This window comes from Cebus imitator, unplaced genomic scaffold (assembly GCF_001604975.1).
Source record: "Cebus imitator isolate Cc_AM_T3 unplaced genomic scaffold, Cebus_imitator-1.0 Scaffold539, whole genome shotgun sequence".
Classification (NCBI taxonomy): domain Eukaryota; kingdom Metazoa; phylum Chordata; class Mammalia; order Primates; family Cebidae; genus Cebus; species Cebus imitator.
In genome coordinates this window covers 337,785-349,455 of record NW_016107854.1, presented here as the reverse complement: position 1 = coordinate 349,455, position 11,671 = coordinate 337,785, and positions in this window count along the sequence as shown.

The following is an 11,671-nucleotide window of genomic DNA, read 5'->3' as shown; positions in this document are numbered from 1 at the left end:
CTCACCGCAACCTCCGCCTCCTGGGTTCAGGCAATTCTCCTGCCTCAGCCTCCTGAGTAGCTGGGATTACAGGCACGCGCCACCATGCCCAGCTAATATTTTGTATTTTTAGTAGAGACGGGGTTTCACTATGTTGACCAGGATGGTATCGATCTCTTGACCTCGTGATCCACCCGCCTCGGCCTCCCAAAGTGCTGGGATTACAGGCTTGAGCCACCATGCCCGGCCCTGCTAGGCAATCTTCATAAGGCTTGTCGCCAGTGTGTACTTTAACCTCTGTGTGTCCCTTTCCTTTTCTCACCCCTATAAAACCATCATTCTTTGTAAGCATGAAATCGTGCTAGGAGTTTAATGAATATAAAATACAATAAAGCACATATAGCAAATATTAAACTGTCTGGATGGTAAATGAACATTGACAGTGTTCACATAACCTCAGGCCTTTTGCTTTATTTTCTTATGTTTGATTCGTCGACTGCCTACCTTCCTAAGATTTGGAAAATACAACTTTTTGGGATGGACTTCTTTGTCTGAGCCCACATAGTTCCTGAATTCCCAGAGCTATTCCCATTACAATGGTTTGAGAGTCTTTCGAGGTCCTGGTTATGTACTTCTCAGTGTTCATTCTTCTTTAGTGTTAGCTTAGAGACAGATGTGGACAAACTCATTCAGTCACATCAGCAGAGCATTCTTGTATGCAGCTAAAACTTAGGATCTTTTTCACAAATCTGTTTCTCCTCCAGGGTGCCTTCTATTTATAAATATCTCAAAAGGTTGTCCTGTACCCACTTGTACTAGAATCCTCCAGGGCACTTCTAGAAAAAATTCAAATTCCAAGATTCCTCCCTATAAATCTACTAAGCCAGAATTTTAGAGTGTGGACCAGGGAATTGAAATAGTTAAACACTCTTCAGGTGATTCCTATACACATTAGACTGTGTGGACTACCACAATAAATGGCGCCATTAACCACTCAATTGTTCATGCCAAACCTTGGCAGTCAATCCCGACGACTTTATGTCTTTCACCCTCCCCACATTTAATCAATAACCTAATCTACAAATTTACTTCTTAGGGATATCATGATTATAAGAGATACAGTCTGAGAGAGTGATTTATAATCTGATTAGGTGGGACACTGAAGCATTAAATTAATTAATTCCTTGTGCAATTTGCACTCTTCCCACAAAACTTAAAGATAAATACTCCTTAGGGAAGAAGAAGCTTCGTGGTTAAACAAGATGCTAAATCAAAGTGTGAGAGGCCTAGTCTATTTGATTTCCTCATTCCTTTCTGGTTCTGGCTCCTGTTGCCTATCATTTCCTTCTTCTTATCTTCCAAATCTCAAAGCAGACACTGTAACTTTCCTTAATTCTTGCTTTGCATCAAAAGACACTGTGTATTTTACTCTACTGCATTAGAGATCACAGTATTAAATAATGTATTCTGCTTTCAGGTGATAGAAACTAATATTTTAGAAGCTTAAAATAACCCAGGACATTTTATTTTTCCTGTAAAGTAAGACACTAGAATCTTCAGGCTGATATTTCTTGTAATTCTGTCTTTATGTTAGTATTTGCTTGAATTGCTTTCTGACAGAATCCCTTCATAATGACCATTATTATAGCTAATGCTTCAGAATATATTACTTGGTTTCTCTAGTATTTGTTTTGTTACTTCAACCTTTATTTGATACCATGATTTTGCTTTCTTATAAATGTTCAACATTGATTTATAGATTCTGAAAATAAACTTTTATTTTTTTCTGATTATAATAAAAAATAACTAATGGATATGTGTTGAAAACAAAGGTAATTATAAAGACAAAAAGAAAATCAACTATAGTCTTATAAAATATGTAATTCTATATACAATCAGGCTTAAGGAGGATTCTGTGGAACTCTAAACATTTAGAAGTTGCAATAAATGTTTATTAAACACATACTCAGTGCCAGGGATGTGCTAAAAACTGAATAATTAGGAGTGAATAATTTCAGGTACAGATGCTATGGATCCCCTTGTGGAGTAGAAGAGTGTATAGTTCTTTATTTTCTTTTTTTGCTTGGTTTTAGCAGAAGCCACTGTGAACATCTTCTTATGTGAAATGATACCCTATTTTGACCCAATTTCCTCATCCAATAAGCATTTTACTGAGTGCTATTTTACTCAGTGCAAGTAACACTAGTTGTTTTAAGAAAAATCCTAAAAATCTTAGTGGTTTAATATAATAGAACCTCTTTCTGGTTCATGTTTTAGTCTAATGGATGTTGGCCCTCTCTCCAAGCAATGCCTTTGGGATTCTGACTTCATCTACCATGAGATGCTGCCATTTTTGGCACAGACCTTCATGAAGGAGTCTGACCAATCATGTGAGATTGTTATAAGACCTGGACCTGGTGTGGCTGACATCACATATGCTCACATTCCTTTGGGCAGATTTAGTCACATGGCCCCCAACCTAACTGCAAATAAGGGGTCCAGGGAAAGGAGAGTGGTATTGTGTGAACACGTCATTTCATCTCTGCCCTAACTTGCTAAATGTCCACCTTTGTGTTTTCCCAAACATAGAACACCCACTGCTTCCATCTTTTCACTAAGGAAGACAACCTAAAGTCCCATTTAATCCAGGTACAGTATCCTTGGGTAATGTGAAGTTCTCCCTGTTGCATGTGAAATGCTGCCCTTTTGGCTTAATGATGTAAAGAGTAAAGAAACAAATTATCTACCTCCCCCATACCTATATGCCAGGGTATGTAATAGACTCCTATGTAACTTTTACATAGTCCCTCGCTATATGAGGCAGAGACTATGTAAAAGTAATACATACCCACAGGTAGAAAGGCAAATAATGGGGACACACGTTGGTCTCTGATCGGCAACAATCTAAAATCTTGCCACACAGATACCAAGAAGGCATCTCACCTTGAACATGATAGCAGGAAAAAAACATTCTAATTAGCACAGGAAATGCTTATCCCTGAAAATTATTTTCAACAAGAAGTAGAAGTAAAATGTAAAAGACTAAAAATTTCAAGTTTATATGAGTGGTTGGAAAGCAGATATTATCTGTAAAATATCTAGAACAATGCCTGTCACGTAATAAGCATTTACTTAACACAAGGTAACAAGATCAGTTATACACATTTGGCTGCAAGTAATAAAAAACTATTTCAAACTAGCTTTAAAAATTAGAAAATTATCTCATAAACTGAAATCTGGACACAGTGCAGACTTTAAAGCTGGATTGCTTAATGACTCCATGTTCTTTCCTTCCCTTTCGCTCTTTTGGAGGGCTCCTTGTAGGGAGGCTGCTGACGGCAATGGCGGCAGCACACTTTCTTACTCAAATATTGTGGGGAAAAAACAAACACATTTGCCCTAACTCTGGAATAAGCTCTTTGCCTTCAGCTTGATTGGAGCAACTGTTCACATGCCCACCTGGAACCAGTAACAACCCCCGGGAAAATATGTGTTAATCAGTTTCCTCTTAGGCTCTCCCCTAGTAGATAACAATGAGCTTCCTATCCTCTGAGTTACCTGCCCATAGGGCAGGCGGAGACTGAGTAAAGGAGGAGTTATGACTTGGTGGGCAACCATGAGTGCGTATTTAACTTACCATGCATCAAATATTATACTAATTACTAGACATATAAGATATCTGTGATATAAGTAAAAAGAAAAGAACTTTCTATCTACCATTTGCTGAAGAAAACTCAATGTGCTCTGGAAATGCATGAAAGAGACACATAATTTGCAGGTGGTGAGTCAGGAGGGCACAACAAGGGAGAAATGGTAACCACAGTGGGGTAGAATATGAAGGGAAAAGATGGGAATTCCAGCCAGAGGTAGCAGCTTACGAAGAATTCTAGAGATGGGCAAGCACAGGGAAGACTGGGGAAAATGTAAATGTCTTAAGCCTACACTGTCTGGTGTGGTAGCTGCTAGGCAAAAGTGGCGACTGACCACTTGAACTGTGGCTAATGCCACATGTTGAAATCATAATACTTTGGATGTATTGGGTTAAATATGGTATTTTATTAGAATGCATTTTACCTATTTTTTTTTAACTTTCTTTAGGGTATGGCTTATGCTATATTTCTATTTGGCAGTGCTGGCTTAGATTGAAATGAAAAGTACCAAGAGGAATGTGGAAAGAGGTGCTTGCTGTCAGGTTAGTAAGCAGGGGCCAGCCCATGCAGAGTCTTGAGTGCTGCATTATAGAGTTTAAATGTTATCTTATCACTGGGGAGTCATGGATGTGCATTGCTGCAAGTTTGCTAGCTGCTTTTGGAGAACGGATTGAAGATGGTAAAACACTGGCAAGGAGCCTAGAAGACAGTTGCAGTAATTCAGGCAAGAAATGATGAAGCCTGAAAAAGTAGCAATGGGATGATGGATGAACAGATTCAAGAAACAGTAAGGTGATAGAATCAGCAAAATTTTGTGATTGATTAGATGCTTGGGCAGAGCTGAGGGAGAATCTAGTGGGACTTGTAGGTTTCTGGCTTGGATAACTGGGCACCTGTGTTTATGGATATAGGAAATACACAATAGGTAGGCAGTTTGGGGTAAAAGTCAAAGCAAATGCCACATGGTAGAAGAGGGAGACAAAGCAGAACATGACTGGGGAAGGGATTGGAGATGGTTGTCTCTGGAGTATAGGCAAAATGGGTTGTAGGATCAATAGGGTTGTTCTTGATATATATATTTTTAATTCAGTTGTGTTGGTGTGCTATTGTTCTAAGTTACTTTCCTTCCTGGACTAAACTTGTTTTTATTACTCCAGTTTCCCTAGTAAGTTAGCTTATATTCTGACTTCTATTTATGAATAAAGAATCATTGATGAATAAGTGTTTAAGAGTTTCTCAGTTTGTCTCATTATCATTAATGGGCAGGTAATTTTTGTTTTGTTCACTTTTAGTAAGAACTAAATCATTTCTGTGCCATTCAGCATTATCTGTGCAGTTTTGACTCATCACAGCAAAATATCTGGCCTATTGCAATTTTCTTTTCAGTTATTCAAAATGAAAGAGGATTTGGAATCCTAATAGTTATTTGTATTTTTCTTGCCACATATCCTATACTATATTACGCTGTATGCTATTATGTAGCTATCTATGTTTATAAAAATATGAACATATAAATATGGTTTTATTTTCCTTGGGAATGCTGAAGACAGACGAGTTTTCATGTTCCCTTTGGTGTTTGGACTCTTGATGGAACTGCTGTGACAGCAAAGAATGCACATGTCCTACAGGGCCTGCCTTTGAGGGTGAAGCATTTTGACCATAATGACACATTTTTCCTGAATCATTTTGATCAGAATTTTGTTATTTTTAAAATCAGTATTGGTGAAGCCACAAGAGGAAAAATTTTTAAAGATATATTTTTTAGTATTTTAGATGGAGCTAGGTCAATAAGATTAAAAATAAATTAGGTAATTTATTTTTAATCTTATTGACCTAGGATAAACAGAGATAATTTTATTGATGAGGGACATTTAATCAGCCTTCTTTTGCAGCTAAAATAAATTCAGAAAGTTATATGGTCATTTATTCCAAAATGAGTTCATTTTCTCTTTATTTCTGGGTTCTCTAACCTGGAAATAAATGACCACATAACTCTCTGAATTTATATAGAAAATTATATATAGAAATAAAGCTGTGCACTGACAACCATCTGATATTTGACAAAGCTGACCACAATAAGCAATGAAGAAAGGACTCCCTATTCAATTAATGGTGCTGAGATAACTGGTTAGTCATATGCAGAAGATTGAAATTGGACCCCTACCTTTTATCATATACAAAAATACTCAAGATGGATTAATGACTTAAATGTAAAACCAAAAACTCTAAAAGCCCTAGAAGAAAACCTAGGAAATGCCATTCTGAACATTGGCCCTTGCAAAGATTTTATGATGAAGACTCCAAAGCAATTGCAATAAAAACAAAAATTGACAAATGGGACCTAATTAAACTAAAGAGCTTCTGTGCAGCAAAAGAACTAGCAACAGAGTAAACAGACAACCTATAGAGTAGAGAAAATATTTGCAAACTCTGCACCTGACCAATATCTAATATCCAGAAACTATAAAGAACTTATACAAATCAACAAACAAAAACAAAGGACTCCATTAAAAAATACACAAAGGACATGAACAGACACTTCTCAAAAGAAAACATACACATGGCCAACTGGCATATAAAACAATGCCTAATATCACTAATAATTAGGAAAGTGCAAATTAAAAACCACAATGATATACTTTCTCACATTAGTCAGAATGGCTATTACGAAAAAGTTAAGAAATAACAGATGCTGGGGTGGTTGTGGAGAAAAGGGAATGCTTATATGCTGCTGTTGGGAATGCAAATTACTTCAGCCACAGTGGAAAAAGTCTGGAGATTTCTCAAAGATTGTAAAACAGAGCTACCATTCAACACAGCAATTCCCATTACTGGGCATATACCCAAAGGAATAAAAATCATTCTACCATAAACACACATGCATGCGTATATTCATTGCAGCATTATTCACAATAGCAAAGACATGGAATCAGCCTAGATGGCCATCAGTGGTGGACTGGATAAAGAAAATGTGGTATATATATGTCATGGAATACTATGCAGTCATAAAAAAGAATGAGATCACATCCTTTGTGGCAATATGGATGGAGCCGAAGGCCATTATCCTAAGCAAATTAATACAGGAAGAGAAAACCAAATATCAAATGTTCTCACTTATAAGTGAGACCTAAACACTGAGGACACGTGGACACAAAGAAGGGAGCAATAGACACTGGGGTCTACTTGTGGGTAGAGGGCGAGAGGAAGGTGAAGACTGAAAAACTATCTATTGAGTATTATGCTGATTGCCTGGGTATCAAAAGTATCTGTATACCAAACCCCCATGACATGCAGTCTACCCTTGTAACAAGCCTGCACATGTATACCTTGAACCTAAAATAAAAATTGGAAAGAAAAAAGGAAGAAAATGTGGTATGTCAATGCAATGAAATATTATTCAGCAACAAAAAGAAACAAAATATGGAGACTTGCTACAACATGGTTAAACCTGTAAAATGTTATGATAAATAAAAGAAGCCAGGCAAAAGGCCATATATTGTATGATTCTGTGTATATAAAGTGTATTGAAAATGCAGATTTATACTGACAGAAAGCAGATCAGTGGTTATTTGGGCCTGAGGGTGGGAGTGAGTGGGCACTGGCTGAAAATGGGCTCAAGAGGTCTGTGGATGTCAATGACAACGTTCTAAAACTGGACTGTGGTGACAGTAGCACAGTGCTATAAATTTATTTTAAAATTTCTCAATTTGTAAAATCAATGAATATTTTAAATCTCACCTATCTATCAATATGTCATATATATGCATATATAAAAAACACCATAATGCGTGCGTGTGTGTGTATAGTACAGTTTTGTCATACATATATAAATTTGTAACAGTTTCGTTTTTGTTTTTTGTTATTTGTTTATTTGTTTTTTGAGACAGAGTCTTGTTCTGTCGCCCAGGCTGGAGTGCAATGGCACCATCTCAGCTCACTGCAACCTCTGCCTCCCAGGTTCAAGTGATTCTCCTGCCTCAGCCTCCTGAATAGCTGGGATTACAGGCGGCCACCACCATGCCCAGCTAATTTTTGTATTGTTTAGTAGAGATGGGGTTTCACCATGTTGGTCAGGCTGATCTCGAACTCCTGACCTCAGATGATCCACCTTCCTTGACCTCACAAAGTCTGGGATTACAGACGTGAGCCACTGTGCCCGGCCTGTAACAGCTTTTTAACTTTATAAAAAGGTTATCATTTGAATATAATCTGGCATTTCCCTTTCTGACAAATTTTATATTATTAAGATTAACTTTCTATTTGTGTAGCTATGCAGCTATAATTCATACAATTTTGCTAATGTCTAACAATCCATTGTATGAAGAAACCATATTTTACTTAACTATATGCCTATTAATGCTTTTTGCTCTTGTCGAAAATACTGTCATGAACATTCTTGATGTCTCCTGATGTAAATTTGTGATTTTATTTTTGAGAATGTAAAGACCTCAGAATATATTTATAGTTATTACTAGGCACTTAACATTACTTGAGACTGTTGTACATGATATGTTTTTAATTGTTTTCTGGTTTTGTGATTGATGCATAGAAGTACAATAAACTCCACATATTTATCTTATATCTAGCCATCCTGATGGGGTGAATGGATGCAGCAAACCACCATGGAACATGTATACCTATGTAACAAACCTGCTTACATAGGTTTGTTACATATATACTCCAGAACTTAAAGTATAATAATATAAATAAATAAATAAATAAAAATGTTATTATTTTAATCATTTGGATTTTATTCTTTTATGCTTTTAATCCAGTCTCGATGTCAGGTTTATAATGACTTCTTTGTTAAAGGATTTGGAAACAATTTCATTTTTTGTTGTTATTGTTTTCTAAGGAATTTGTTTAAGATGGGGATAAAATTTACCATGCAGGTTTGATGGGAGCTACCTATAATAAAATCATCTTAGCCTTGTGTTTCCTCTATATAATATATATATTTTTTTGAGACGGAGTTTCGCTCTCGTTACCCAGGCTGGAGTGCAATGGCACAATCTCGGCTGACCGCAACCTCCGCCTCCTGGGTTCAGGCAATCCTCCTGCCTCAGCCTCCTGAGTAGCTGGGATTACAGGCACGCACCACCATGCCCAGCTAATTTTTTGTAGTTTTAGTAGAGACGGGGTTTCATCATGTTGACCAGGATGGTCTCTATCTCTTGACCTCGTGATCCACCCACCTCGGCCTCCCAAAGTGCTGGGATTACAGGCTTGTATATAAATATTTTTTAAACTATTGCTTTAATTTATGTAATAGTTATAGAACAACTCATGCTTTCTATTTTTCTTAAAAATTTTGCATTTTAAGTAATTAGCATGGAAAATACTGAGTATATGAATAATTTCCTTTGAAAAGTCTCTTTTATCTGTAGTTTTATCCACTTTGTAATTAATAATACTTAAAAAGACTGGTTTTTAGAGCAGATTTAAATTTATAGAAAATTTATGCAGAAAATACAGAGTTCCTATATGTCCCCTTGCCACCCCTGACAGGGTTTCTCCTATTATGTAGCCCCTTGTGTTAGTGTGGTACATTTATTAAAACTGATCAACCAATATTAATATATGATTGTAAATTCAAGTCCAAAATATACATTAGAGTTCATTCTTTGTGTTGTACAGTTTTATGGGTTTTGACAAATGTATAATGTCATGTGTTTACCATTACAAAGTGGATTACATTAGAGTTACAGTATATGCAGATTAGTTTCACTCCACAAATGCCCTGAGCTCCTTCTATTCATCCCTCTCCACATTTTACCCTGGATTCCTGGAAATTGCTGATTCTTTTACTGTCTACCCACATTTTGCCTTTTCTAGAATTCACATATCTACAAGCATAGAGTATATAACTTTTGTAGACTGGTCATCCAAATGTTCTTATTTGTCTTTTTTCCTTGGTTTATTTTGGAACAGGGCAATTTTATTATTTTCAAAGAACCAATTTTTGACTTTATTGATGTTCTCAATTGTGTTGTTTATCTATTTTATCAATTTCTGCTCTTATTTTTTTCTTTCTTTGCAATTTCTTTGGTTTTATTTCGTTTTGTCCAGTGTCTTTAAGTTTTACCCTTACCTTGTTAACGTTTAGATTTTTCTTCTTTTCTCATATAAGTAAATGATGCTACAGATTTCCCTCAAAACACTTCAGGTGTAGTCCACAAGTTTTAAAACCTAGTATTATCATTATCAAGTAGTTCTAGATAATTATAATATTTTCTAATGTGTTAATTAGGTACAATTTTGTTAGATTTTCAAAATGTGTAGGAAGTTTTTATTTTTGTAATTAACATTTAACTGATTTGAAGTATGATCAGAAAATAGTCTGCAACATATTCTTTGAAATTTGTGGAGACTTGATTTATATTCTAGTATATGACTAATTTTTATAATGTTGCTTACATTCTTGAGAAGCAGATTTTTTCTTAAATAGTTGAGTTTAGCATTCTATATATGTCTAAGTATAGATCAAGCTGCTTTTTTTTTTTTTTTTTTTTAGACGGAGTTTCGCTCTCGTTACCCAGGCTGGATGGAGTGCAATGGCGCGATCTCGGCTCACTGCAGCCTCCGCCTCCTGGGTTCAGGCAATTCTCCTGCCTCAACCTCCTGAGTAGCTGGGATTACAGGCACGCACCACCATGCCCAGCTAATGTTTTGTATTTTTAGTAGAGATGGGGGTTTCACCATGTTGACCAGGATGGTCTCGATCTCTTGACCTCGTGATCCACCCGCCTCGGCCTCCCAAAGTGCTGGGATTACAGGCTTGAGCCACAGCGCCCGGCGATCAACCTTCTTAATTGTGTTTAGATCCTATATATACATATATTTTATCTGATTGCTTTATTAATAAGTGAGAAATTAACATTGAAATCTCTCATTCTGATGATAGATTTATGTTTTTATAACTGTAGTCCTATGATTTTATTGCTTAATATAGAGAAAACTATTTTTTTTCATTGTATATATGTTTAAAATTGTTGTATCTTCTCTCTCGGTAAATGGGAATATTTATCAATGTGTATGGGACTTTTCTATCCCCAATAATGAGTTTTGATTTAAAGTCTATTTTTTCTACTGTCAATATAACTATACTAGTGTGTCTTTCTTTCTTTTAGAATTTGGTTTATATCTCCTTGAGCATCATGTTTATTTCATCTTTTGGTTTTCTTATTGTTTATATGTGTCTCTTCTACACAGAACTTTTAAAAACCCCAACCTGCCAATCTCTGTCTTTTAATTGCTGAATTTATCCCTCTTATAGTCACTATAGTTATTGATATATTTGGATTTATTTATATTATCTTTGCTCATTGCTTCAATTGTCTTGCCATTGTTTCTTATATTTTTTGTAAGAATTGAGGTACAGATCTTTACACTAATAAGATACAGATTTTTTCATGTTATTTATTTCCATTGTTCTCAAATCCTAATCTATTAATATTACATATAACTTAAATTATATGTTAATATGGATATAATTTTTTAATATTTTTTGAAATAATTATAAACAATTATATTGATTATCTCTATACAGTCATCATGTTTAATATAGAAAGAGCTTTCTTACAGTGTCTCCTTGACTTGTTCCTCCTTTTCTTTTGATACTTCTAAATGTTTTCAATGAAGTACTTGTGTGTCAAAAGTTTTGAAGCCTTTATCTGCTAGAGAGAGTATGTATATTCACATACATATAAACGCACAAATACACATATATGCCCACATTTGAAAAGCAATTTAATTTGACTAGATAAAAAATTCTAGTTCAAAATTATTTTCCTTAATTCTTTAAAGCTTTTCTTTATTGAACTCTTATCTCTAGCGTTGCTGTTGTAAAGGTCTGAAGTCAATATGATTGTTCCCTTTAAATATGATATCCTCTTTGCTTCAGAGCTTTTAGAATTTTCTACTTAGTTTCGATTTTCTTAAACTTTCCTATAAAATGTTTTTCTTATCTCTTCTGTTTGATATTGTATGATTTCCAGTTAGATCTTCCCTTCCCTTCCTTCTTTCTTTCTTTTTTTTTTTTT